Source organism: Paramormyrops kingsleyae, chromosome 22 (genome assembly GCF_048594095.1).
Source record: "Paramormyrops kingsleyae isolate MSU_618 chromosome 22, PKINGS_0.4, whole genome shotgun sequence".
In the NCBI taxonomy this organism is placed as follows: domain Eukaryota; kingdom Metazoa; phylum Chordata; class Actinopteri; order Osteoglossiformes; family Mormyridae; genus Paramormyrops; species Paramormyrops kingsleyae.
In genome coordinates, this window is record NC_132818.1 from 13,607,117 (window position 1) to 13,632,351 (window position 25,235).

Here is a 25,235-nt window from a genome sequence, read left to right on the forward strand (position 1 = left end):
CATCACTGGTCACATGTTGCATGGCCTTAAAGTTACCCAGAACAACACAATCGTGAATATTATTTTTTATTTAGTAGACACTTTTATCCAAAGCAACATACATGTATTTTGAGAAAATGAGAGTCAGACAGCAACTGGGAGTTAATCGACCCAATGGAGAAATCACTCTGCAAGCCCTTGGATTTGAACCAGCAACCTTCAAATTAGAGGCACAGTGCCCTGACCCACTGAGTCACCCACCACCACATTATGTTGGGTCATGGCACAACCGATGCGAACATCCGACCATTTGGTGCAGTAACCCTCTCGTTGTAAGTATGTATGTGTTTTACTCTCCAGTCGCAGAGGTTGTGCTTTGGAAAGATGTTTGATAAATACAGTACAGCACAGCTACGTTAAAAAGCAGAAGGTAGGGGAGTGTGGAAGGGACAGCCAGAAAACAGCAGCAGCCCGTCCCATATGTGTCCGTCTGAGGCGCTTAAAGGTGCTGAAAAGAAAGGAATGCAGAGACAGGACATTACTGGGTCAGGCTGCTGGGCCCCCGTAGAAACGGGCCTCTCGGTGGATTGATGGTGGGTTGTTTCAGTTAGTTGTTAACATTGTGTAACTCAGATAGTTGATGGCATTTGTTAAGCCTGAATCTTAAGCACAGAGACACGTAAAACATTGTGCCACCTGTCATCTTTTTTTTAAAATATGTGTTGCAAACATACTGGTAGCTTTGGTGGCTCGTGGGGGGTGGCCCCAGGTACGTGATGGATTCCTGTGGGCTGCAGCATGGGGGCGCCCTAGAGCACAATCAGCACGCCGGCGCCCCGGATTTTGTCTCTGCCCCCTAGATGAGGAGCGCTAATGTTTATCCGCCGCACTTCGACCCAGGAAACCTCAGTTAGCTCTTTTCACGACGGGCCGCCAAAGCTGCTTTCCGCTGCCTTTAATTGCACCCCATTAATTAAACAACGGGCCAAGCAATCGGGCCCCTCTTTCAGGGGGAATCGGGGTGGGGAGGGATTCGAAAGGCCTAAAAAACTACTGAAGCTGCTGTGTATGAACGGGTTTTTAATGATACCATCTTCAGCTTTGAAATCTGTTGTAATAAAATTTCTACTCTGCTAATTTAGGATAATCCAGAAAGTCTGAGGATTAAGTCCTGCTCATCCTTTTAAATTGGGTTTCCAACACATTTTCCATTTAGACCATCACTCTAAAGGCTAATTTGGACTAACAAAACCGGAAATGTATACAGTAATGCATTTAACCCTGAAAGTCTTTAGTATTCTACCTGGATTGTGATGTTAATTAAATTACAAATTCTTCACTAATTATGGAACAAGATCTTTCCTCTGCATGTGAGCTTGGCCCCCAGTTGTAAATGCCGGAGTTCATGCTGTAAACCTCACAAATGACACATAATGGTCGACCTTTTACAGTGCATTTGTTTGTTTGGCCTGGATTTTCTTATCTGAATCCACGGTCTACCCCGAAATGTCCGTGTATGCCCTGCTACCTGAAGCCTGGGCAGGTCTCTCGGGAGTTCTCCAGATAAATGACACTGATTCAGCTTCATTCCGTAATCGCTAATTGATTATTCCTGGCGTACCTCAAGGCTCTATCCTAGGTTCGCTCTGCTTTTCCATCCTCAGCCGCCAGATTCCTCTGTCACCTCCCCCGAACTGTCGTTCCCTCACCCCCCCTCCGCCGTTTCTTCAGTTACTCTCCACCGTCAGCTTGTAGAGAACATGCTGAGTGGGCTGATCTCCTCCTTCTCCATGACGTCTCTTTCCTCCTGCTTATTTTTCTGCCCGCTTCCCAGCAGCCCTTCCATTCCAGCTAATGATCTGAGGGCAAATTAAGTCCCCTGCCCTTGTCTCTAAATATTACCAGTTCCTCTAATCTGATATTCATAACATTTGGTTATTCCTAATAAAGTATTCCACACAACGAGGCCTATGTAAATTCTTCGCCCAGATTGCTCCAATTATCTTGTCATTTGGCTTTTGTCTCACACACAGCGACTTCCTGCCGCTTTATATGTAGATGTATGATCAATAAAACAGGGGCTTGTGACCCGGTCATGTTTTTAATTAACCCTGTACACCTGTCTCTGCGTGAATCCTCGTTAAGTGGCTGCGTTACACCGCAGCTTCAGATATAAATGGCGCCGTACATTTTCGGTCAGTGCCGGCTGTAACCTTGAATAGCAATATTTCATAACAGATAAAAAAGTAAATATATATATAGTGTGAACAGAGCGAAGGCTAATAATGGCAGAGGAATGCAGAGTGGTGAGGATGTTTCTATCCCTGCTCCTGTTTATAGACACACACATACAGGCTCACACGCATGCGCGTGCGGTACGACACATGTCCAAAGGGCCGCGGCATTTCCTGTGCCATGACTTTGTGGATTCCTTGAGTGATCTGTTCAATCTGGGGCTGGCACATCCAGGAATATGGGGAGCGGCGTACTGCGGCAGTGAACAGAAACGTGTGTAATGTGTAATCTGACTTGGTTTTGGAACATGGGATGTGTTCTTAACTGTCGATATAAATGACAAAAGTTAAAGTGTATGTTAATCAGAGTACCGTTTCATGTTCTTCGTTCAGCTGCATTTGGTTAAGATCTTCAAGGGTACAACAGAAAATCCCTCTGTTTCAGGCTTGTCCTGACCCGAATCTTCAGATGTGTCCCTCATGGTTGTCACCCCTGCCCCCCACGTCCTTGTGGTCAAACTGACACAACCCCGCTCTATGCAAGCCCCTGAAAAACTGCTGTAGTTCTTCTTGAAGAGTTACTCACGCGGGTCTTTTTTTACGCTCCGGAAGTGTGGGGTCTCCCTCAGCAGAGAGCAGTTTTGCCCATAAGCTGTCCGATTGAGTCATTTGCATCAGGAAGCAGCTCTTCTTCTGGGACTGCAAGAAGCTAGTTAAGGTTAGTTTGTAGCTCACCACCACCCTTGATGTTCTTTTCATGCGTGTGACCATCAGTTACCCCCCCCCTCTAATCCACCTCCCCCAAGTGTCATCGAGAGAGACGGACTCCCATTTCCTCACTGACAGCGAAAATTGCCGATGCCCGTTTTGTTTTCACCAGTGCCTGATGGGATGGGGACATTCGTCTGACAGCGGTGAGCCATCAAGCGCACTCCTCTTATCCGCTGTCATTGTTAAGTGTTGCCACGGCGACAAACCTTGACCCGTGAAAGTCGTTCCCTGTCAGACTCGCACTGTCCGTCACGGTTGTTAACGTGGGGCGCCTTTCGTCCACGACGTGGCGTCTGCCCCACACTGAATAAACAAAAAAAAATCCTTGTGTTAGATAGTATATTGTCCAATCAAATGTGCAGGGAAGCCAGTAATCCTTGAAATGAGTCTCCTCCCAAACATCCAGCACATAGAGGCATTGTGCCATTTATACAGTCCATTAAAATCCTCTTAACTACCCAGAATGCCTTGCTGTTCTCCACACTTTCTCGCATGTGCAAGGTGCTGCCCCCCCAAGGTGATTTTAAACATACACACTATAAAATACTCAGTTACACCCAGTCTACTTTAAAAATATACGCAGTGTTTTAAAGGGGCAGATTCAACATTATCCAGATGAGTGAATATTAGTGCAAATTAACTCCTGGTTACAGCCCTCTAAAAAGCAATGGGTACTAATTACCAATTACCTGGATGCTGTTATGCTGGAAGACCAGGTTAAAAGCAAAGTTTTGAGGTAAAATAAATGTAAATGAAAAAAGCATTTCAAAAAGTTGATTAATAATTTCTACTGTAATTAGACTCTGTAGTGATGTCCGGCAGAATTGAACAGTATAGATCATTTAATTCTGGGTACAGGTATGGGCATCCCTGTAAAGAAGCTAACGAATAAAAAACAAATTGCAATTATGAGTAATTCTGTACCTGTGTCACATGATCACAAAAACGGATTCTGATTGGCAGGTGTGGAAGTCATGTAATTTGCAGATGGTGGCTTTTAGAGACCTGTTAATGTATAAATTACCATGGAAACATACCTAGCAGTAATGGGTTAGTAATTTATAAGGACGGGAAAAACCTTGATCTTAAGCTCTTGTATTTTTGAATAGATGTACAGTGCTACGCAACCTTTGAGCAAACTTCTTCAGGGTGTTGAATTAGAATCTCTAAAATAGCTGAAGTATCCTCTTCCACGTTGATTATGGCAGCTGTTGACAGGACAGGAACCTTTTCCATTACAGGCCCACTAGGCACTTTGTAGGGGCCGCCTGTCTGGTGTCCCGAGCCCTTGTGCGAGGAAGCCGCTCAGTTCCACGGTGAGATTGCCGACACACTGCGGTCCATAGATGGGAATTGATTGGTGTTGGCCGTACCTGGATTCAGATCCTATCAGGCATGAAATGAAGAAATCCAGTCATCCCTGAATTAAACGTGCCTTTTGACTTTTTTATTTTTTTCTCACGCAAAGGAATAAAGCACGTCGCCCTTAAACTTCAGGGGGCTCTGCGTTCAGAGACAAAAGAAATCAGTGATAGAAAAAACAAAACAGAAAAAAATGTGTGTGGGCTGATCTCTATCCTGTTATCCATACCATTTATCGCTCTTCAGAATGCACCCCCCCCCCCCCTCCCGTAGTTGATCTCTGTCCTCCCCTCTGGAGAGAAAGACCAATACTGATAACTGACTCCCACCTGGGGTGTGACTCCTATTACGAGTGAGAGCTATGTTAGCATGCTAGCAAGGATGCTAATGAAGACACTGGGCTGGGGAACACTATTTGGTCCACCTCCGTTGTCAATAAACCACACTGTAATGCCCCCACCAGCGCTCCCATGCCCGGTCCGGAGCGTGGGAGCCCACTCCAGGTCACACATGCCCATCATACCTCATACACACTGAGAGGAGAGTGGAAGCGGCTGAACAGAACCCAACGCTGCCTTAATGCATCTTTAAACGGGATTTTCCTCCAGTTCTGCCTAACCTGCTTCGGCTTGTTCAAGGGGGCACCATAAAAGAAAATTTGGAAGATAATGAGACCGGTCTGGGTCGGGGCCCAATATGATATGCTTTAATGGGCCCCAAAATCTCTAGCAGTGCATGGGATCATGGTAGAGTTGGTGTATAATTGACTCAGACAACCGAGTGCGCGCTATATCATTTTCACTGTCTATCAACTTTTTAATGAATAAATGTATTTGAATAAACCGCGATAGAGTGAAGCCACGAAAGTCGAAGCACGAAATGGCGAGGGACGACTGTATAGTATTTGTAGTTTGAATTTGATTCATGTGACGTGTGCGCATGCCTTTGTATTGTTTGATTACAGTATTTTACTTAAAATGGTGTTTGACTAAATAAATGTGACCATTGACTTTTAAATAACATCTGCATATCACGTTGTTTTGACTTAACAGGCCTAATCCATTTCAGGGAAGTTGATATACAGTGTCATTTGGCTAGTACTACTACAATGGGACATGATGCAGTTTCAAGTTTATAATTGTGTATCTTCAATTTGATGTTACAATTTCACCTACAAATTAAGTATAATTGAAATCAGTTACATATTTCCCATCCTTTAGACAGTTGTTGGTGTTAGCTGTTTTGTCAGATGACTTTGGGACCAGTCAGTACCCGTCATGTCAGTCCTCAACAGCACACAAAAGTTAAGGGAGTCTTTTTTTCGGTCTCGGTCTCGTCTCCACTTTGTCTTGGTCTTGACTCGGTCTGTCTTGGTCTTAGTCTTGGTCTTGTCTTGGTCTCTATACCCACAGGTCTTGGTAGTGTCTTGGTCTTGGTTTAGGTGGTCTTGACTACAAGTCTAGGTCATGTCCGCATCGGCAGTAATAAAACCTGGAAGCAGTGGCTCGGTGCAGCGGACGGGGAACTTTAGGCAACCCCCAGAGGATGTGCGGGAAGCAGAAAGATACACTTTTTCTTTTTAATAATTAATTTTAAGTAGAGCTGTGGATTAATTGAATAAAATACATTTTAATTATAGAAAAACGTTTCCTGATGCTCTTCCCTGGCCGCTGTATCTGTAATTGCCATTCACAAACGGTTTTGCCCCCCCCTCCCCACGCCCCCCGGCCTTCGCCTCCTGTTTGGCTTTTTTGAAGCTGCTCCCCGAGTGTGATTTTCACAGGCCGCTTTAATGAGGGAGACCCACGGCGATATCGACCGTTCAGTCGCCCCGGGCTAAAGTTCCCCTCTTCCTCACCGTCCTTCATCGATCTCGGTGTGGGAAAGACTGACGGCGTCAGAGCGCGAGAATCCAGCCCTGGAATGTTCTGCGAGCCACCCCACCCTGGAATCGTCTGCATCTTCCACGTGTCTGGATGCCACTCTGCCGTTTGTAACATGTCCGAATAGCATGTGATGTGTCGGCACTATGCAGAGTCTGCAGGCTGCGGGTCTCGGGGTGTGGCAGGTGGGGGTCGTTACTCATCAGAACACGTAATGTGTATCAGTGAAGGCCAGTTGCATGGTGAAAGATTAACACCCCAAGACCATCTGTGGCTCAGGAAGGGTGTGCGTGTTACACACTGATGGGGACGTCCCGCACTGACAGCCTCCAGTGAAACATTATATGTAATTAAACGATAATAGACATATTATGTTATTGGTACCGTGTTGAGATGACTTGTGCCATCTTCTGGGGGGGGGGGCAGTCCATAATAATAACCCCCTGGGGCCCACATCAGTTGCCTTGCCAACTGGACTTTGACTGGTGCTGATGAGTGATAGCCCCATGGACCACAAACTGCACCCACTGACTGGGACTGCAGGCTGGAATTGCGGACTGCAACGTCACGGGCCGAGACTATGGACCAGGACTACAGCCTGAGACTATGGACTGGGACTGCAGAGTCAGCCTGTGACTGTCGAGAACGTGGCAGGGAACGGACTTCAAATGTTCCAGATCCATGTGCCCAGGACTGGCAAACTCTGTGTGCTGTGTACCCTGAAAGGCTTGTTCTGAGTCGAGTTCTCCCTGGGGAATATAGCACCCCCCCACCCCCCACCTGGATGCCATTGCCTGGTTCAAAACAAACAGAAGCTCAGATATGGGCGCGCGTGCGGGCGGGCGGGCGGGCAGGATGACTGTGCATAACTCCACTGCATGATAATACGTCTGAATTTCACAGCCAGAATGCTAACGGCGCTAATGTCTTATCTGTTCTTAAATAAGAAGGGCATCTTAGGACTCAGAGGGTACATATCCATTCTTTGGGTTTTCACTCGACTAACATGGAAAAAAGAAACGCAGAGATCACCTTGATCCGTACCGAGATGGATGATCGATGGCTGGATTTTGTTCACGGTGCCGAGAGAGCAGCAGGATCTCTGGACGTGACGGCCGTAAAGCTAAGCAGAGGAGTGGGAGGGGTGCATCTCCATGGCATCACTTTCACTGGATCGGAACCCTCCCACCTCTGAAGTTAACCCCCCCCCCCATCACCCCGGCACAGAAAGCCTGTCCTCTGGATTAATGCCTGAGAGCAGAATCCAGGAGTCCTGTCAGAGAGCAGCCGGGGAATTTACACAGCCGCTCTCGTGGCGTTTAAATCAGGCCACTTACGTTCGGGGTTTTTTACGCGCAAAAAAGTTTGAAAACAAACCTGTTTATGAAGGACGCCCACATACTAATGTGAGTTCAGGGATAGTGTGTTTCTCTTTTTTAGACATTACATATTCCTTTGTATGGGAGGTTTAATATCTAACAGCGATTTGACTTGTGTGCCACAATGAACATGTTTCTCATTTTATACCGATATTTTCTGTTTCTCCGTCCTGTAAGGCACAGACCCCCTTTAACAAAGCAGCTTCTAAGGATTAAGGTCTGAAAGTACGTATGGGGGGGGGGGGCTGTGCTCGAGGCCTTGTGCTGCCATAAAATACTGTGATCCAAACAGGCGCCGCTGAAGTCGCGGGTCGGTGGCGGGCCGTCGCGATCTTTCACGGTCGAAACCTCACTGCTTTTTAATAGTGGCAGCCTTGAACATCATGTAGCAACAATGGTGCCCAAGGTCTAAGGAGGGAAAAAGCAATTTGTGCTGAAATTTAATAAAAGATGAAATATAGCGAAAAAAAATGAATATTTCTGACATTTATAAATTGACACCCAGCCATTTTAGATGAGACTGAAATATATAGTGCAGGTTAAAAAAAATAGTTAAGGGAATGAAATACAAGTTTTTATCTTTGAACGTTAAGAAGTTTCGCTTCATTAAAGGTATCTGTTGGGTCTGACAAGACGAAAATTGAAAACGAGCCCGAGATGAACCAGGAGACGGGAGCAGAGGGCGAGGGCGGGGGGGCTGACTCGGACCCCCTCCTCTCCATCGCTGTCTCCAGGCCAGTCTGACTAAGTTAATTCAAAGCTGCCTTGATCAATTTACAGTATGGCGGATGGAGCGCTGCTAACGTTTTAATATATATTTGTCTCTCACGTAGCCGACAACTCGCCGGCATCTGCCGCATTGCTGTGCGGGATGCTTGTATAATTTCTCAATTTGCCGGCGAATTTAGGGAAAGCTGCTAAATGGCGACGAAAAATAAAGGGGGGGGGGTGGAAGCGTGGAGCGCATTAGCGGGCGTATGAATAATGCAGGATTTAATTAACACAGGTAATGTGTATTAGCTCTCCGTTTACCCGTGTCTCGTCTTCAGTGATTAATCCGCGCTGCTTTGCTAAATGGCTTTTAAATGCATTGCGGGAGCCGCTCCTTTTGTTTGGTGGCCGAGGAGCGCGTCCGCGGCAGGAGCCCGCGGGATCCAGCGATGAGCGCCTCTGAAAGCGCACCTTCACCCGCCGAGCCGGAGGTCAGCTTATGACAGGCTCCAGCGACGCCTGTTGAGCCGCCTTCACCAGACTTTTGTTTTTCCCGAAATGAGTTCGGTGTTGTGTTTGCGGTACTGAGGTGTCAGACCAACCGTTCTGGGCTTGATCAATGCTGAGCCTCTGGGCTTCGCTGCAGATCTGATTTTTTTTCTCCTTTTTTGGGCGGTGGTTCCCATACGCTTGGAGCTGAAGATCTCAGTGTCCATGTTCGCATTTAACTTGAGATAACAGGCAGAGGAATGCGCAGCGGATGCTAAACTCGAATAATATATGACTGTTTTTTTTCTGGCTGTACATTTTTTTCAGTGCTCCTATATAAGAACTTAATGTACCATTTTCCCCTTAACCGGAGTGTGTTTTTTGCTTTGTTTCCCCCGCGTTCGTCCGCCACTCCTCTTCAATCTGCCTGCTGATGTTCTGTCCTCTCCTCCAATTCCCGACATCGTGCCTTTTGCCCTCTTTCATCGTTTGGTCATATTTATGTGGTTTCCCACCTGCCCTGTGCTGGCCTGCGTTTCAGCAGCTAGCCTGTGTATCTGTCTTATTCACTCTACTGTGTCTGTTTGCCTGACATTGGCTGCAACGTTCAATTACTGGACAATCTAGCTATGGGTAATTTAGGTTTAGCTACGTTTAACTAGGGTTAGCTAGGTCTCTCTAGGGTTAGCAAAGGTTGGATGAGGTTAGTTTGTGGTGGGTATATGAAGGAGTGAATAATGTTCCTAGAAGTTGTATCTTGATTTTGGGCTCTGTGGGGGGGGGGGTCAGTTTCCACGTGGTGTGGTGTTTATTACACTTCAGTGCACAGTAAAATAAGAAGATTACAATATCAGTAGAGGAAACAAGAGTTGTTTCTCTAGACGCACTCAATCTTCCCTGGAAGGACAACATCTTTCTGAGGCAGAAAGGGGGTGGACTCGGGGCCCAGCAAGAAACCGGGGCGTTGTGTGTGTGTGTGTGTACTGCAGGTCACGCTTACTGGGAGGCTCGTGTAGCGACAGAGGGGGGCAGATTCGTCATTAATCATCAACAGCACCTTGCGGAAGCTCTGACTGAATTAGCCCCTGGATGCGTCATTTAACCGTACATTTTCAAATGAGCAAACACCAGTTTCTCTTATTAGTACACTCGCTGCTACTATATTTTTAAAGATTGCATTCTAATTGTGGCGTCAATCAGTAAGACACAGCCAGTGTGGCTGAAGCAGTTCCGTGCAGAATCGGAGCCGCCCTGATAGTGTTTGGTTCTGAGTTTGTTACACCCCCCCCCCCCATCCCGCATGAAGTGCGGCGATACGGAGGCGATTACGCGCACAATGTGCCGCGCTCTTCAATAATGCATGAAGCCCACTCGCCAAGGCGAAATGTATTTCCTACCATGTAAATTTTAAAATGTAATTCGGGAAAATACTGTTCTCTTAGATTAGTATCTGCCTTCATATTTCCTACATTTATTTGACAAAATCAGATTGCTATCTGAAAACTGCAGAGGCTTCAGAAAGAGTCAAATTCATTTAGGAGCTCCCGATTCAATGTAAAAATAAAAACAATGCGCAGCGCAAATGGCTTTTTTCTACTCCTACCATATATTTTCTCTCCTCAGTCCGACTGTTAAGAAACACATGAACGACAAAAAAAAGCATTAAGTTAAGAGTTTAGGTTGAATCTCGAATGCGCGTCTGTATGAAAATGAGGCGGATTAATTCGTGTTGATTGGATTGCAGTCATTTATCAGAAGATGGTGGTGACAATATTGCCGTAATTAAAAATGATTCCGTATTCCCTCTCAAGGCGTGTTACTCACGTAAACAAAATTTTAATAAACTTAATGAACAGTTTGCCACGTATTCAGGAAAATAATAAAACAACTTAATTGGTATTATTTATGTAATATACCGTGTTATGTTATACCAGTCGCTCTGGCAGCAATCGAAATATAAAAAAACTAAGCTAAGAAAACAGACTCTCGCTGAATTATTCGTTTTCCATTATTCGAATTTGATCGGTGTAACTTTTTCCAACGAAATATATCCGTATGTAGTACGGCGGTAGGTGCGAAGATTTTTGCAACTCGGGCGAATTACAATTTTAAAAAGGTTCAGTTTTGGGGAAACAGTCAGCTGTGAATGCTAGATTCATTCCTGTGCCGGTCCCGGGTCCTTTACAGTGCCTTGATGCATGTGCAGCGTCCGACCCAACCTATGGTATCTTTGACTGCTTCTTTTAAACGGCCCTCGAGTTGCCGCTGCCTTTCCACCCCAGTTAAGGCGTTTCTGCATCCGCGGGGCCCCACGGCGTGATCCCATCACCAGGCCTGCTCCAATTTTTCTCTGTCTCCGTGATTCATCTCCTTCTGTCTCGGCTCCGCACGTATCTGCTCGCCCCTTGGGCTTTGCGTCCTCGGGATGCACAGAACAAACATAATATCCCTCTGAAAGTCATTAGTTTACCTTTTGTCTGCACCTTTATTTAGATTTATAATAATTAACGGAGAAGCTGGCAGCAAGAAGGAGTAACCTGCTTTCCTAACACAATTTCTGAAGTTGCCTTCTTTTAACCGTTTCCGACAGGAAACAAAGGAGGACGCTAAACGTACATAATAACGACTAATGCGTGTGTTTTAATTGCCCCGCAGAAATGCACAGTAGCTTAGCGTTATGCGTAATGTCTAAGCAGCAGGGACTTTCCATCTAATTATCCGCACCGGCATGTATTTCAAAGGCCAGGTAGCCCCCCCATTTTTTAATTAACTGCGGGAAGACAGAAAATACATCTTATTCCCAGAAATACTTGGGAAAAGGGCCGGAGAAGCTGCACAGTCCGTTTCGTAAGGGGCTGCCGTGGATGATGAATTTGAGAATTAGCCGCGAATGCCGTGTGAAACCTTAATGTTCGCACAAAATTGGATCCCTGCGCCCAAACTTACTTAAAGGAGCGTCTCGTGATGGAGTATTCAGAACGCTGGTTAATGTCTTTCATTACAGGTGTGTTTCTAATCAGCCTGTGGGAGCGAACCGCTGGTTTCGGCGATAATCACCTGACCTCTCTAAAAAGGGGCTGTAATGTTCTCCTCCGCAAGGCTGTAGAACCAGTCCAAATGTTAGGTTAGTGTGTAGGTCTGTTGAAGGGGGAGAGGCACATCGCCCACCGGGCCAGCATTCCAGAAAACTGACTGGGGAAAAACTTCTTCCTCTAAAAGATTTCTTACATTTTTGTTTACATCTAGAATGTACAAAATTATCAATTTCACACTGATAGGAAGGAAAAGTTTATATTTGTGAATTGCATAGGTTGCATAGAGACGAAAGTAACAATGTATGATTCGGGGAATGTTCCGGAATGTTTATGAATATAATATCATCCGACAGCCTGCGCTTGGCTCCGTGGCGGTTTTTCCCGCCTGAATTGTACGCACTGCTCTGCGTCTGCAGTGGCTTGTGTCGTCCCACCACTGCGGCCTGCCTTTCCTCACCCCGTCCTGCTTCCCGTTCAGCCTCCTCTGTGTTGGGCATGACTGAAGCCAGCTCCCTCACTGCCCCCACGCTGTGCCTTCCTCGTCTGCTTCACCCCCTGTTCCAGGAACCTCCTGCTTGCTCCTCTTGCCCCACCCACCCCTCAAACTGCACCCATACATCAGGAAGGATGGCACTAGTATTCGTTACCATGCCGCAAGGTCTGCCGTGTCACCACACGTGTCACAATCTGTTATGGTTTGTCGTCCTCAGCATCGATACAAGTTTGCTGATTGGATTCATTTCAGAGTGGGGATGTTGGGAGTTTCAGTATTTTGTCACAGACAGTCTGCATTTTCCAGCCATGAATGCGTTTAGGTGTGGAGAAAGCTCGGTATTCTCACAGAATGGCGATCTGCATCATGCTAATCCACTCTGGTTGTTTGCATCCTAATTGCATAATCGCACAGATAATTGATGCCCATTAACTGTGACCCATGGACTCCATGAAAATGTAGGGATCCTTGGTGATACTTTTCCACAAATGTGTGTCACTGCTTTAGGGATGGGAGGGGCTTTGGGGCCGAGAGCCACGCAGTGGCCAAACTAAACGTCTTCAAACAATTCTTTTTGAGGATCAGAAATAAGAATGATCAAAGTGTCCGTCAGTAAAATCCATCTGCATTTCCTGCATTCCAAGAGAGGTCATGCATGAACATTGATTTATCTGCCGGCTTGTGAGCAGCACATGCTGTTTCTGCAGGGGCCGCTTAGAAGTGTGACCCGCAAACGCCTCACACTCACTTCGACATGCCCTCCTACGGGGTCCATGCGTCTGGCTGGACGGCGTCCCATGATCCTCGGCAGACTTGTACCATAGTCAGGTGACTCCCGTGTGGTGTACACTGTACATCAAAGCTGGTACAGCGCCAGTACTGAGCCATCCACACTATCAGTATATGTAGAGGAACATCCCTCTCATTTTCCAGGTCTAATCAATACATTCGGGGCCTCAACTAGCAAGACTAGCATTCAGCAGGAAAGTCCCTAATTAATGTACTAACTAATTTAGCTGTACAGTGATTCGACCGGTTCTTTCTGGATGTAACTAAACAAAAGCGTTTTTTCCCAGACGTTGCCTCTCGGGTGCGCTCTGCTCTCTTGTCGAGGCTGAATAATGAAATAACTTTACAAAGCTACGTTCAATTTAAATTCATTGGATTTCCACATTTAACTTGGCATGGTTGCCATGGATACGCTCCTACCGCAGCTTTTATCTAATACATTTGAGGGCTCCGGGGGTCTTTGAAGTCCTGTCATCTGAATTTACAGATATTTTTCATGTATGTTTTATGAAGCTTTAATTACCTTGTTTTCATTCCTCGGGACGCAGGTAAAACAGGGAAGTTGAATTGATGACTTGGCTGAAGTTCCCGAGTTATTGCCGTGCTCACGGTTTGCGGGAGTTTTGATTCGATCACTGTTCTTATCAATCTCCCGTCTTGAGAGGCGGAGCCTGTCACAGCAGGAAGGCTCTGAATTAATTAATGCGGCGCTTAACGACTTCGGGAGCATGAGTCGGGGGCGAATGGCTTCTAATTGCCGACAGTCGCACCAAAGATGGCCGACCAAACGTGACTCCAAAGGTGAGTGTAAATGCTCGTGATGACCAAGGCCTTATTTCTACTCGCGTGTCAGTTAAGATGATCAGATTTTTCGATTGCTAGCTACAGTTCAGACATACTGCTTTTTCTATGGTAAAAAGAAGGTACCCTGTTGTGGTGTGATTTCGACGAATTCACAGCAGATGTGGTATTTTGCCGCACTCCGGTTCATGCATCCTGCGTGGGAGGGACTGACCATCCTTCGTAACCTCGCTCCATTTTCTGCCCGTTTTCTCACAGATTTGCTTCCTTTCCGTGGTCGGGGTACCTCCCACAAAACCCACACAGCTGAAGGTCTGAGTAAAACCCAGCACGCAGTGTACTGAAGCATTATCACTTTCTTAGAATTAAAAAATGGGGTTTTACTCCATGACGCAGTGCCTGAAACGCCCCAGCCTGCGCACCAGTCGCAGATTAACCTTCTGAGTAGCATTTCCATTGTCGTCTTAGAAAACAGCCCTACTCAGCAGTGAGCTGTGCACACGCGCACACACACACACACACACACACGCTCCATTCCCTTGATTTGAGTGGGGATAATCAATAGAGGGGAATTTCAGGCCTGCTCAGAGGATAATTGGCGGTATAGAACACACCAGTGTGTTACAAGCGGCCGCTGACCGCTCTCTGTTCTGCCGTGTTTAAATTGGCGAGGTTGTGCTGACCCCAAGGACCAGAGTGTTTTGTTTATGGAGACTGGAGACACTGCTGGCACTCTGCAGGTGAACAAAAACATGTCACTTAAGTGATAATCACTTATATCACTGAAGTATTTTTACGGTTACGCTGAAAAAGGACTCTCAGATGGGCATTTAAATGACATATCTGATAAAACTCAAATCTCGATTACATTTGGCCTATGACATCAGCAAAGGTATCCTAAAAAAAAAAGAAGCCACATTTTACGAACGAGCGGTTTGGTGGTCAATGTGGCTGCGGGCTGCAGCCCCACGCCCTCCTGCCTGGACACGAGAGGGTGGCCCTTCCATTCGGGGAGGGCATGGAAGGCGAGCCTCCCTTCCTTTTGATGCCCGAGGTGCTGCTGCTGCTCTGGAGTCGACTTGAAATTCTAAAGACACAGCAGTACAGGGAGAAGCAGGTAGTCTAGTGGTTAACATCAAGTCATAGCCAGAATGTTGTTGGTTTGAGTCCTTGAAGGGGAATTTAATTATTCTGGTAAATCATCTAGATATGTAGGTGAGGCAAAGGTTTATGATGCTTTGGAAACAAGGATCAGCTGAGCAATTAAATACATTTAAACATGGTGGCTTCTAAGCATGGAGGAAATGTACACTAAGTGAAGGGTGACATGCAGTGTGCGAAATAAGGGGGGGGGGGTCCAACGCCCCCGATTAACCCATGAGACCCCTGAAAGCCTCAAAAGCAAAATTTTAAGGGGGTCTCAAGATTGGTATTATGCAACAATAGGGAGATGGGAACCCACCCAAATATTGACGGGTATTTCGCACACTGGTTTGGAAGAAACGCTAAAAATCATCAGAAAATCACGTGTTGTGGACTTTCCATATTCCAGTACTAGACCAGACCTGGTTCCTGGCTCTGTACCATAGTCTATAGCTTCGTAACAAACCGGGATAGGAGCCCTCTATTTGTGATGCAATGCGGGAACCAGTTCCACCTGAGTGTTAGCTCGTTAGCGGCAGGATAACTTGGACTATTAATCAGTCCTCTTCTAAATCCACGTGGTCTTCTCAAGGAGCCTGCAGAGATGCACCTAGGCAAGCTGCAGAACCATCGCCGCATCTGCCGCGGTCCAATGAGAGTCAGTGGCACGGCTGTAGCCTAATTGCCAAGTGTCAGGTTTGGCTGAGACCCAACACAGCGCAGAAACACAGCCAGTCAGCAGCATGCCTACAGCGCGGCAGCAAGAACGGCACCGGCGGGAGGGGGGGGCTTCCTGGTGAGCCAAGGAGGAGCCGTCACCAACGGGAAGCTGTGAAGGCAGGGGGGGGGGGGGGGCTCAGCAAGCCTAGGGCTCCAAACTCACGGCTTTTTCCTCTTCGTACTTTCGCAGACATCCACTGTAACTTATCACCACCTGTGAAGTTGTGGATATAAACGTTCAGGCTTTGAAAGGAGCACGATGCTTAGAAAATGTGTGTGCGTGTGTTTGGGGGGGGGGGGTAATTATTTTGTAGTTTCACAAATTGACAAGCCGTGAGGCGGCAGGGGGTCTTTGAGGATGTGGTCTCATTGTGTCTCTTTGTGGGGGGGGGGGGGGTTGTTAAGCGTTGAGCAGGATGGGGGGGCGGAGACTGTGCTGTTAATTCAGTGCTTGCTGCAGTCTGGGGGCCCGCGGAGGCTGGAGGACAAGCACGTGACACAGGCGGGGAGCCATACAATGGCTGATGTGTGGAGATGTAGAGAGGGCGCTGGGTGTGGGACAGTGAGGTCGGGGCGTGTGCATAGCGCTCCTGAAATGCACCTTAATAACGTTACTGGTGCGCAGACACCGGGAAAATACGGCTGCTTTATTGCCAAGTAGGAAATAAATAAATAAGCACTCGCATAAATAAAATAAAGCGGCGAGCCGCGGTCTGTCTGTCACGCCCGTAAACACTGACTGTTCCCGACCCAACATGCTGTGCAGCTTGCCTACCGCACCTCCACCTCTCTTAAAATTTTTTAATTCATTATTTATCGGCATTTATTTCATTATTTTCTTATTTTTACCGCACATACGTTCGGGTATTCCGTTTTATCTGCGGGCCTAGGAGCCGCCGCTGGTGTAGTTGAACCTCGCTGAATGTCGTCTCCCAGACCGTGAGTCCGGCTTCCGGTATTCCCATTTGCATCAGCTGACATCATTTGGTTCGTATTTTAATTTTTATTACACTCTTTCTTTCCTATTAAAAACTTGATGCCATAATATCATCTGTCTTTCTGGGGCCTATGTTCTCAGCGCACGGCTGCGGCTCACCCTGCACGGGATTCCACTCCAGCGCAATGATGAATTCCACTCCCAATATGAACAAGTTAGAACCAAGTCCAGTTAATCAGCTCCTGGGTGTTTGTATCACAGAGCATCTGACAGCAGCACTTCGCACAAGGGGGAGGGGTCATTAGGACCATCTCTGGTTATAGGTGTGGCTTAGTGGCTCTCCATTTACATTGCAATTTACATTAATTACAATTACATGTTTAGCAGAAGCTTCGTCCCTAGCGATGTACAAGTGAGGCAAACGGCACATTGCAAAATATTCATGGAATCAGCTAGACATAAGTAGGACTAGGCTGAGCTACCGATGAATGCCCAAGTAACTTTAAGCAGTATGGGAGCAGGAGCCTCACAACAGCCACACAACTACACATATACCTATTAAACTAAGAACCCAATAAGACTATTCAAAGGTCAATAAGTGCAACATAAGATCATTCAAAGAACATAGCCTTCTTTTTCAGCCTTTCTTGTTTGTGGCAGCTTTTGTGGTTTTGATGTGTGGACGGTGGGGCGGTTAGATTGAACACACGAGCTCGGACTGGACTGGCGGGAAGTGCCGTGATTACATTTCAGGATAGAATATTCCGGCAGCCGTAAATAACATGTTGGTCTTGACATGTGTAGAATTGGTATTTCTCCATGACACTGAAAAGTGGTGTAAGACCACAAGTTGAGAATAATAGTCTCCATTCTAGTTTTTTTTTTATATCTTGTTTGTTTTTGTTTTTCATTTTCAGCCTGTCCGACGTGCGGTAGCCCCCCACCCCCAGGTGTTTCATACAAGCGTGCGATAAACCTCAGGAATGCGCTCTGCGTCTCCATCCGGACTTGCCTGCAGACCCGGCGCCTTGCAGATATTTGTAGGGTTTTACCGAGCGGCCGTGATCCGCGGCGACTCCGTGGCGTGCGATTTATAACTCTGGCTAAAAAGCGGGAGATGCACTTAAAGGGTTCATGCGGGTATAATGAATAAATGAGAGCTATGAAAACGGCATTAGTGGTGCGCCGGGCTACTGTCTGTTTGCCTGCACGCATCCCTCCCTCTCCGCGTGGCCCCCGCACTTTCCGTCTAATCAGATATCCAGGGCTCATTTCTGCCGATAATTCTGTCCACTTTATTACACCTGCCAGAACCTCGTTTGGGCAAATCGCATTCTGCTGTAATTGTGTCTAATTGGAAATGGAGGGATCGGCCGGCGCAGAATCGCAATTGGGAAAACACACGATTGTAGCCGATGAAAGCTTTGTGTTAGATGTAAATGACTGAGGCTCCTCACTATCCGTATAAATCAGAAAACAGCACCTGTCGTTGTTCAAGCTTAAGTGTAATTAAAGACATTTTTTTATTTGATGGCTAATTTGGGGTGGTGCTATCCAAAACGAAAACTAAAATTAACCTACCATAAACAAAGGACCGGGTGGCAACAGTAATATTTTTAGGTGCAGCAAGTTTGTTTCCAGTTATTTCTGGAGTTTGTGCCAGGCTGTATTTGTACATCTTAAGATGAATCCCCTGTAACTGAAAAGAACAGGAATTTCCTCCTGGAGTGGTGAGAATCTCTGAGGGCTTCATTCCTTGAAGCCCCAGCCCAGGCTGAATGACATCAAAGGCTCCACGTCTCGTTTTTTTAAGCTGCACATCTCACTTATTGCCCATAGCTGTTCATGTTGACCATCTACATTCTACATTTATTTTTTGCCGATTTGTTTATCCAAAGGACTTGAGAAACCAGGGTCAGTCAGTGCCTAGAGCAATTGAGGGTTAAGGGCCTTGCTCAAGGGCCTAATGATGACATCACCCTGCCAACTATGGAATTTGAACTCACAACCTTCTGCTCGCAGACACAACCATACAGTAGCGGCGATTGTACCCCATGGGGGTCATCGGGCCAAATTCCATCCGATGGAACACCAGTTATTCTCTTTAGAAGCTGTAAAATCAGTCATTATGTCCACTGCCATGTTACTGGACGTTGGGCATGTTGTTACTGAAAAGTAACAACATGTACAGGGGACAGCCGATGCGGCAGCCTCCTTCATATCTTCTTGGACCCGTGCCTCATTCTGTGCTGTATGTACTTTCCAGTGAAGATGGCCAAGCCATGCGCAACCTCTTAAACTGGCTTTGTTTCTGGTGTGTTTGTTTGTGATCGTAAATTATATAAGGCGATTTCTATTTCTGGAATTCCGGGTCACCCTGCATTCCTCCAGGGCGTACCGTAACTCATAAGCGTCGCACACACGGCCACTTGACAGGGCTAGTACCCCTTTAAAAACAGGAAAGGTACAGGTCTAGTAGAGGGCAGCTCAGTAGTTCAAGCTGTAAAACGTCTGATTGGCCACTCTGGACATAAAAATATATTGACTGTGTCTCCAGCCCATCAGAGGATTGATCAGTGGTGGGCCACTTGCATTAATTGTTGGGGGGAGGAGGGATCAATCACTGATGAAAAATATAGTTTAGGCATAATGATGCCACAGCTATATAGCAGAGTAACTGGGAGAGTGATGAGGCAATGAGAGGGAACTCCAGCATTCCAGCTCTGTCATAATGAGATACACACTGCTGTTACGTGTTGGGGGGAGGGGGGGTGCTTACTGGAAGGGCATCCTAATCAAACTCGACCACATTAATATTTACTTCATTAGACTATATATTAAACGGCACTTTAGAATGCACTTCTTGATTTTGAAGATCAGATGTTAGTTCTGAACTGGGGAGTTGCTGTACATTCGTTCAGATGGGGGATTGGGGGGGGGTGGTATTGGGCTGGTTAAACGATGAGATTCCTAACAAAGTTGGACCTCCTGGAGCCTCAGGATAGGCCACGAGCCTCTGCCGAGTTGGAGTATGGATCATGTGACATCGTAACAGAAGAAAACTGGGAATCAGTTAGACAACCATCAGGAGATGCAATTCAAGAACGGACCATTAAGATGTAACCACGGCATGCAGTGCAGGAAGCAGTGAATTGCGTTCATTATGAAACACTGGCTCCCTGCTGCATGTTGCTGATTTGGGAGACTGTATTTTTGAGTTGGACCCTGTCTCCGGCATACAGCCTGGGGATGTAGCATCAGAAGGACGTCCGACAATCAGTATGGTTTCTCTCAGAGCAAAGCAGATGAAAGGGTCACGGACCAGGAACCACAGCTGATTAGTACCGATGGATTAATATCGTTCCGTTTGGCTAGTTTTTTTTTCTCTCTTCTGAGCCATCCTCTCGTATTGACCTCACCATTCTTCTTTTAAGCAGGACGATCGATATTCCAAAAGCAGATATTCTCATAACAAGAAGAAGAATGTTACTCCAAGAAGTAAATGGTGTGGGGGAGCATTACTATTCTCCCTGTGCATGTGTGAGACTGAAATAACCAAAATATGCCTATTAAAAAAATACCAATATTCCAGCAGCGTGATCCACTGAGTCATTCAAACCAGGCCTTACTGCTGGTTTCTTTTAAAATAATTCTTTTTAATGTATACCTTAACAGAAATGGCCACTGATTGACATGCTTTCATGGTTAAAGTGTGTATTTAATGCAAAACTGAGCCCAATGAGTTTCTCAAGCTGGTTTGTTTAATTCAACGCAACGAGTATGGCAAACGCTGGCTGTGTCCAAAGGTGGAGGGATAGATAGATGGGTGGATGGATGGATCTAGGGGGGCATCAGCATGGTGGTAATTTGGGTGACATCCCATTCTAGTAGGAAGCTACCACGACACGGAAGATAACATATTCAGCTGTATGTCAAAAGCTGGCTCAGCAGCCACCATCGGCATTGGGAACCGCACGGCATAATCTGACGAGAGATCAGATTCATTTTCCCTGCTCAGCATTCCCACCTTGTAAATGAAACGTGCGGAGACGGCCTAAAAGTGCTGCACGTCACACAAATATAAAAAGTTAAAACGTTAACCTCAGCGGCACCCTCATGCCGCTACTATGGGAACTGAATATTTCATGCAGCCCGGTTTATTTTTGAATGCCCGCTGCTTTTGGTTGTGCTAATTCGATATTCTCTTCCTTCCTTTTTTTTTTTTTTTTTCCCCCTGTGTTTTGGGGAAGACCCAGGAAGGCAGTGTCAGTCATGGGCGCTAGGCTATTCCAGTTAGCATGCCAGTTGGCTCCAGAAATACGAACACAAACTTGGGGCCAAGTGACAGTAAACGGCGGGCAGGGCATCCAAACGGAGCGCACGCCTCAGTTGTTCCGCTGTGACCCGCAGCTGCCTATGCTAATGAGGTGCCTGAGCTTCGGCCGCTTCGGACTCACCCCCAGCAGCCGTGGGCTCCTGTCAACGTGCCAGGGGCAGGGGGGGTGGGGGGTCTCTCCCTGAGGCGTCTTTTAGAACAGGCTTGCTACTTCGCTCCTGTCTATTTTATTGTGCGTTTGCCTCGATAAGCTCGCTCCACTGTTTATTTTCAGCTAAGCTGCCTTCGGTTTTGTTCCGTGATGCACTCGGCATGGGTGAGCGTGTGCTGCTGACAGCCGACCGGTCTCCGTTAGCGCCCCTTCGCCAGAGAACGGTGTGTGGGACGGGCCAGCCGGGGCCCCTGCTGCTTCCCATTCAGAGCCGGTCGATGGGTGTGATTCCAGCACGCAGCAACACTGACAGGGCGGGAAAGGGCCTCCATCTTGTTTCCAGCGGAGCGAGAGAGAGTGGTTCATGGGGAGGTTCTCTTTGGCGGTTTTTCATTTTTCTCCAACGGCAAAGCAGAGGCTGGGAAGTCTGTATGTGTATCTCGGCATGTTACGTTTCTTTCCCGTTTTTTGCCTTAAAGGGGGGGATGGTATTGTTTGCGATCACTTCTAAAGGTTGCAGTAACTCCCTGAGCTCAGAGAACACTAAACAAAGTTTTCAGTCACGCCCTGTACCATCAGAACAGAACAAGAGCCACCTTTTAGGTTCACTGTGCAGCATCATGACCATAAACAAAGACAATGTGGCTGACAGATCGCCTGCTGTAATCATCATGTCGTCGGGTACTGGAACTTTTGCGATTTCAGTGACAGCAAATCAAAATCACCAACAGCAAAGAAAGATCTCCAACTTTAAGTATCAAGGTTAAGTCGCAAAACATTCTGAGGGAACTCAAAAGCATGTGGTATTGTGCAAAGTGGTATTATTAAAAATTGATGTGCTGATGATGGATTTGAGCTCATTTTTATAGGTATTACCATTTGCTGTGCTTAAAAAATAAAAAGATAGTGTGTGTCTCTTTTTGAAAAGAATGGTTATTTCAGATACCCAGCATTTGATGAATAGATGAAGTGTTTGATAGATTTTGCCTGGATTTCCTTTATCATCCGTTGTTTTTGTCAGAATTATGGTTTGATGGGGGCTGCTGGGTTCTGATCCAAATGGTCTTCACTGTGATCTGACCAGCTCAAGACTGTTTAGTATTCAGGTAGCACAGTCTTGGGGGTGAAGATCTGTGGATAAATTCCTTCTGCAGCAGTGAAGTTCTCTGAGGTACTTAACCTGCTTTTCATCTGGTAAATAGCTGTATACACAAGTAAAACTGTAAGCTATTATTATTATTCAAAGTATTAACTAACTAAACCCTGGTCCTGGTCCAGGAGAAACAGCTGGAGGATGGAAGGATGGAATAAACTAATTCTCAGAAACTAGTGACCTCTGACTGAAAATCAAGAGGCTAATATATGTTGCATAAACAACATGGCTTTGTATGATAAATAATCAAGCTCAGGCCATATAAAGGAATTTTCCCTGCCTTACACTGAAATAAAAACAAAACAAATAAAACAAAACCAATTGCATGTGTAGACTGATGTCAAAAAATGAACCAAAATATTGCCAGCTATTTGGGTATATGGATATCTGTAGCAGTCTACAGCTAATTTTAGCCTATTTCTTACAGAATAAACTTATTTGCGCAAATGTTTCATTGGCTACCAACTGTGAAAACATCTGAATGTGTGATTTTTAATCAACTTTTCACAGTTATTATTAATATTATTATATTATACAATAACAATTTAACAATATAGTATATTGTGGCGGTCAGTCATGTTAGGTGTTTACATTTGACGTCATGGCTCGCGGAACGCTTCTAGCTCGACTCGGCGGGAACGCAGCATCTCAGCTATGGCGTGCGCTCTTCCCGCCTTCTTGCTGGAGACTTTCCATACCTTGCCGTCGTCTTGGAGCGGCTGCCGGTAACCTGCCTCTGCTGTTTCCTTTTTCTTTATGTTTTTACACCCATCCCGCTAACGGAGTGATAAGATACACAGAAAATCACGGCATTATCTTATCACCTGGCAGGTGTTACAGACACGTAAGGTTCCTGCTGCACTTTTACACAGGAACCACACAGACTCCCAGCGTCATTCTCTCCATTTTCTCCCCTTCTGCAGTTCTAAGCGCGCTCGGCGTTTGTCTTTAATTAACAGACATTATATCGACTGTCATTCTACGTTACAGCCGCTTTTCTCGTTCTCGCCGAAAAGCCACGCAGTATTTAATGGGCTGTTTCTAATAGCCGGCCTACCTTTTTGACCGGGGCTCCGGGTGGCGGAGACGCTGGAGATCTTAAATTAAATGCTGACATGATGTTTTAAGGGGCTTTCCGTGGCGCCGCGGCCGCTCCGTACGCAGCTCCTCCCGCCTCCGTGCCCTGCAGTTTCGGGAGTCCGCCGTGTCCGGAAAGGCGCGCTTTATTTGCTGATCCGAGCCGCGCGCTCTCATATCTTCGGTCATGTTACGTGGTTTACCTTGTCTTTCATGTAAAAATGTTATGTCATCGAATGCGGCAGCTTCGTTAACAGAGGCTTTGCAACTGTGTTCGTCTTTTTAATTTTACCTTTATGGCGTGTAACGCCTCGTTGGGTCCCAAATGCGGTGAAATTTACACTAAATGTACCCAAAAGGTTGAACAGACCAGGATGCGTAATAACGTGACCCTCCCCCCTCCCTTTATAATCATGAAAGCACAATATCCATGTATGTATTTCGGCTAATTGCCAGCAGTTAATGAATGGGTTTTCTGGCTGAATGAGGTAGGAGATTAACGGCTTGGCTCCCTGTCACCAATGAAACGCAGTTTGAAACCCTCCCGGCCCCTGGTGTTCACCTCCCCCACTCTACACTCTTCCTCCACACTCTCTTCATCTCTCCCCTTTTGGCCAGTCAGCACCTCGCTCATTACCCACCTCTCTCTCTTTTTAACAGCTTCCTCCGGTCCCCCGGTTGCCGCCCACCTCTTCAATGAGCCCCTTCCCCCCCCATACACGAGCATGGCCGGGTCCCTCCTGTACTGCCATCCACTGTGGACAGTCTGCCTTGTTGCTTTTCTGCCCTCCCCCATTTTAAAGGTGGTGAGGTGGCGCAGGAGTCTTGCAAGCAGGTGGTGCCGGAGTAGGCATTGCTCCGTGTAGGTATGTCAGGACAGTAAATAAAACTGTGCAGCATGCAATGAGACCGGCCTCCCACCTGGACTGTCCTGAGTCTTTCACTAGAACATGGTCTCTGCCCTGACTGCGGGCAGATTTGCGTTTCCGTGAGGGGTGTACAACACTGCTATGTGTATTTATTTAGTGTCCCGCACATGCAGTAATTTTGACAAAGGTGGTTTGCTTTTTGTACACAGTAGAATGCTGTGTGTGGTCACTAGTTTAAAAAAGAATGGTTAATGCATCAGTTTGTCATTCATTTTTATTTATTTATTTTTTTGCGCATGTTTGTCCCGTCCCTTCGTCCTGTGACTGCGGGTCAGGTAATCCTCTGCTGGTTCTGTTAAGGATTCCTGTCTGCTTCCTGAACACTGAAAATGTTATTCTGTTTCACTCTGGGCAAATCCTAATGGTCCAGTCTGGAAATTCAAGTGAAACCGTTAATGATATTAGAGTTGAAAGCAGCGTCTTAAGTTGAGATCCTATCTCTTAAATGAACAGCTTCCTAGTGCATTACTGATGGGCGGTATCGATGGCAGTCTGGGGGGGGGGGGCAGCACCCAGGCGGGAATGGCCGAGTGTCAGGCTTCTCCCCAAGCGTAACTCAATCCCCTCCCGCCGACGCGCCTATGGTTATGGTGCCAGGGATACAATGCCCATCTGCGTTATCGATTGGCATTCTTAGCAGATCTGAGCCTTCCCCAGGCTGCTCAGGGAAAGCGGCCTTGCTCACGGCATCTTGATTCAACTGAACGTGTATTGTACATAATATTATAATTCATAAAAAAAACAATAATTGCTTGTGCAGTTGTAGTAGCTCTCTGTCACTATCGATGCATTACTTGCTGAATGACACCAAGACATCTGATTAATTACTTGTTAACCCAGAAGACGTTTGAGTAATCAAATTG

The 25,235-nt window shown here is 46.5% G+C and overlaps 1 protein-coding gene and 1 long non-coding RNA gene across 14 annotated transcripts in view; one reads left to right on the forward strand and one right to left on the reverse strand.

The window, feature by feature from the left end:
- The window catches only part of rbfox1 (RNA binding fox-1 homolog 1), a 270,001-nt gene that overhangs the window by 129,262 nt on the left and 115,504 nt on the right, over positions 1–25,235 (forward strand). Inside the window, exon 1 of one of the 11 annotated variants that reach the window (XM_072705290.1) lies at positions 22,987–23,091. The exons of the other annotated variants lie outside the window; for them this stretch is intronic. The gene's annotated coding sequence lies outside the window, so the exon portion shown is untranslated. Of the gene's footprint in view, positions 1–22,986; positions 23,092–25,235 lie in introns of those variants that run through there. 11 annotated transcript variants of the gene reach the window in all.
- LOC111849177 (uncharacterized) lies at positions 614–23,701 on the reverse strand. 3 transcript variants are annotated; one of them, XR_011984836.1, is made up of 4 exons: positions 23,424–23,701; positions 23,065–23,142; positions 3,191–3,287; positions 614–2,912 (listed from the first exon to the last, which is right to left on the reverse strand). It is a non-coding gene; the product is annotated as an uncharacterized lncRNA (long non-coding RNA). The 3 variants fall into 3 exon arrangements; XR_002839474.2 differs by having other exon boundaries at positions 614–2,467; positions 2,800–3,287; XR_002839473.2 differs by having other exon boundaries at positions 614–3,287.